We start from the raw sequence: 4,051 nt of genomic DNA on the forward strand, positions 1-4,051 counted from the left end.
TGTTGCCTTTGCTTGTCACAATTGCCACTAGCCACATATGCATCACCATGCCCACTCGCATCAAGAGATTGACATCGAATCTCCTCAGTGAGCAATGCACCAGCAACACTACTGAAATCTAACTTGCCATTGGGTGCATAATTGCTCATGGCTGTGTTGAAAGTATCCCATGATGATGGTAGTAAACATAGCAAGAAAATGGCCTTCATCTCATCATTGAAATTGAGACCTTTTGAAGTAAGTTGCAAAAACACGTTGTTGAACTCGTTCAAGTGAGGACTAACATTATTTCCTTCTTTCATGTTCATGCGCATCAATTTCTTCATCAAGAAAACCTTGTTCAATGCATTGTTGCCATCCCAAGCATGACATAAAGCATCCCACAAATATTTGGCATTGGTCTTATCCATTATGGTAAAGTAAATGGATTCACCAAGGTGCGGGCGAATGGTCGTCATAGCATGCTCATTCAAGTCATCCCACTCATCATTAGCGTACGCATTCTCTCTTCTTGCACACAAGGATGCTATCAAGCCTTTGTTGATCAAAACATCTTGCATACGCTGCCGCCAACTGACAAAGTTTGAGCCATCAAACTTTTTGATGTAGTACTTTTCCCTTTCGGAATCACTACTTGCAGCCATGATTAAGAGAATGTAGCAAAAAATTTATGGTGAATTGCAAGCTTGGGACAGTTCCAACAGAGTTTCCCCTAGAATAGAAGCGAAAACAAAACCAAACTGTAGTACAATCACTGTGTAAGAACAGCTAAAAGTGCGAAGAACGGATAGAACGGACTCACGAGAAAAATTCGGCAGAGTCTCCTTTGTATGAGGAGTCAAAACTCAACTCAAAAACGCGTAAACTGCTAAAGAAAAACCAATGGGCATCTACTGTGCAAGACCATTGTTGTGTGACCACCAAGTCGACGTCAAAAGCAAAAAAAATATCCAGATACATGTCATATGGCGAGGGTACTGTAAAGGGGAACTCCAACTACCTGTATCACCGAAGGTATCTCAACATTCGAGAATACCCTAGCTCAAAGAAAACCTCACGCTATCGACCCTCCAGAGGCTAATGCAGACACAAAAGGACTAACCATAGTCTCAAAAAGGGCTCTTCTGGTCTGAGTCTCAGAAACGGCCGAGAAAAACTGTCAAAATATCCAAAAATGGCTCCACACGTAGTACAATAGGCAGTGTCCGCAACTCAACGTACATGAGTGACTGCACTGAAACAGGCACCAAGAACTACTGCATGCAATAAAAGTGATCCTTGCGAGGATATTTGCTCTCAAAAGAGCTCAGTAGCACTAGGTGTTCTCAAACAAAAAATTGCATCCGTCAACGTATCTGTCTGCAGAGAAACTATTGTTGAAATGACTGTCAAATTGCCTGTGAAAGTACTGTGTCTATAAGTGTTTGGAAACCTAGAGAAATTATGTGTGAACATGCTCAAAAGCCCCCTGTGACCTGTAACCGACCTGTCGGTGTCAGTACGTGCCGATTACCACCGCCAGGCAGAAATATCCTAGTCGAATAGCCGCCAAAGGTGCTCGGAGTCGAAAGGGTGCCGTAGAGCACAATTGATGCGCTCGATGTGGATGTCGGGTGTCACTCCTCTGTGGTAGAGACACCTCACCCGTGCATATGGCAAGCACAACCATCTGGGGGAACGCTGGTGTCGGGGTCGGATGTCAAAAATCCTCCGCAATGAGAGGTGATGTTGAGCCGATGTCGAAGCGCAAGAATCGTATCGAATCGATGTGCCGGTGCGGAGCGGCAAGTCGTCGATGTCGCCTTCTGCCGCCTGATGAAGGTCTCTGGTGCCAAGGTGATAAGGTCAAAAAACCCATGCTCTCTCTCTCTCACACACTCATTCTCTCTCTCTCTCTCTCTCTCTCTCTCTCTCTAGAAGCTTTCTCTCAAACTCTCTCACACATGGTGGATGTTCAGAGAGTGTCGAGGGCTCTCTCTCTCTCTCTCTCTCTCTCTCTCTCTCTCTCTCTCTCTCTCTCTCTCTCTCTCTCTCTCTCTCTCTCTCTCTCTCTCTCTCTCTCTCTCTCTCTCTCTCAGATGCTTTCTCAAGCTCGCTCTCACATGGTGAGAATCTCTCTCTCTCACTCCCACTCTCAAGCTCGGGGTGTCCAAGAGCGGGGTCGGAGAGTTTGGTGGGATTGAACCCTTGCACACAAGGGGGTGTAAGCAAAAGTTTTTTAAAACAAGGTGAGGAATCACGAGGGCCTGCAGGAGGAGATTAAGATACACAGGTGCGGAGGGTGAGAACTCGCAGGACAACAGTGGGTAGGAGCATCCACACGAGGTCTAGACAAGACCTATTGGGGCCTTTCATCTGCTTATTACCGGTTACCTGTTGCTTTGTCCCTCTTGCCGCCCTTTCTGTCATGCATGTGGAGCTAGTTGCCCGCTACTATCTCTTCCCGACAAAAGCCTCCTCGCATTTAATTTATTCTCTCTACCCATACCCAAGCAATTCCTTCATTTGTAGAATCGTAGCCCTCTCAGTGCCTCAGGCTACATTGCATAATCAATGGTGCAAATGTTTTAATGAAATTCAAGCTGTAATTATGGAGTTATTTAGCTACAAAATTCAGGCATCTGTTGACAAGGAGCTTTCTCAAACGATCAACTCATGGGTTTGCATACTACAACCGAATGCTTACCAATGTGCAAGCTAAATTGCCCTCCTTTGCCCGTTATATCCACCTTGCTTTGCCCCGGGGGAGGAAGGAGCTCAAACGACTGTACAAGGCACCCACGCACAAGGGAAACGATGGGAATTGCTAGAATAATTCCCGGGTAGCTTCTTCTCCCAACTCCAAACGGCAAAAATCTGAAGTCATTCCCATTGGCTTCGATCTTCTCGGCCCCAAGAAATCGCTATGGATTGAACACCTCTGGCTTCTCCCACCATTCTGGATTGTTGGCCAGATACCATGCATTCACCAGGATCTTGCTCTTTGTTGGGATGTCGTACCCTCCAAGCTTTGCCTGATGCAAGTTCATATGTGGCACCAGTAGAGGGATTGCCATGTGCATGCGCATTGTTTCCTTCACCACAACATGCAAAAATGGCAACCGTGGCACGTCGGGTTCGGTGAGGGGTACCCCTTTGCCTAGTACTGTGTTCAACTCATCGCGGACCTTGCTCTCAGTGCCTCATTCGTAGAATCGTAGCCCTCTCAGTGTCGAGTACAACGTGGAGCAGTAGACTCACAGAGTCACACAGGACTCTAAGACAGAATTCTACATGCAACCTATTATCCAATCAGAATTCTGCACGCAGCTCCTTTCCACACACGCACGCTTTCACATCGTCCTGACTCTTGCAGCCCTTGCTATGCAAAACTTTTGGCCGTCCATGTGGACGCCATCAGTGAAAGGACGCCTAAACAAGGCCAACACTAAGACCTTTTCTTAGCAGGCCAAAAATTTGATTTTTGCTTATGTTGTCGAAAGCTGCCACAACTGACGAGATGCACAAAATTTGAGGCTTGTCGAGTGTGTGTGTGTGTGTGTGCGCGCGCGCAAGTGTGTGTGTGTGTGGATGCCTTCCTCCCGGCACCCTTACTCTCCTGCTGCTCTTGACGCCCTTCTCCCAGCACTGCTCGAGCTCACTCTCTCTCTCACTCGAATCTCTGCTGCTCACGGCACCCTCATTCTCCCGCTCGATTGTCTGCTTGGATTCGACTCCATGCTACAAGGCTTCAAGCCTTTTGTTTCCACCTCCTGCTCGATTGTCTGCTTGGATTCGACTCCACGCTACAAGGCTTCAAGCCTTTTGTTTCCACCTCCTGCTCATGCACACAAGGAGCTTTTGACATGTTACCATATAGAAAAAAATATAAATTTGCTAGATGATTCACTAGTTTGAATACACACAACTAGTAAAAGTGCAAACTAGCAACTGCGAGACAGTTTCTAGTTGGTCAATCTAGTAAGTTTGTTACTATATGGCAAATGGTACTACCATATAGTAACTAAGTTGCTAGATCTAACTAGAAACTCTTCACACTTGCTAGTTTGAC

The 4,051-nt window shown here is 46.4% G+C and overlaps 1 pseudogene; it reads right to left on the reverse strand.

The window, feature by feature from the left end:
- Positions 1–2,648: 2,648 nt before the first annotated feature.
- On the reverse strand, positions 2,649–3,386 carry LOC147432047 (trans-cinnamate 4-monooxygenase C4H2 pseudogene; annotated as a pseudogene).
- Between the last annotated feature and the right edge of the window lie 665 nt (positions 3,387–4,051).

Source organism: Adiantum capillus-veneris, chromosome 20, assembly GCF_014529385.1.
Source record: "Adiantum capillus-veneris isolate H3 chromosome 20, ASM1452938v2, whole genome shotgun sequence".
In the NCBI taxonomy this organism is placed as follows: domain Eukaryota; kingdom Viridiplantae; phylum Streptophyta; class Polypodiopsida; order Polypodiales; family Pteridaceae; genus Adiantum; species Adiantum capillus-veneris.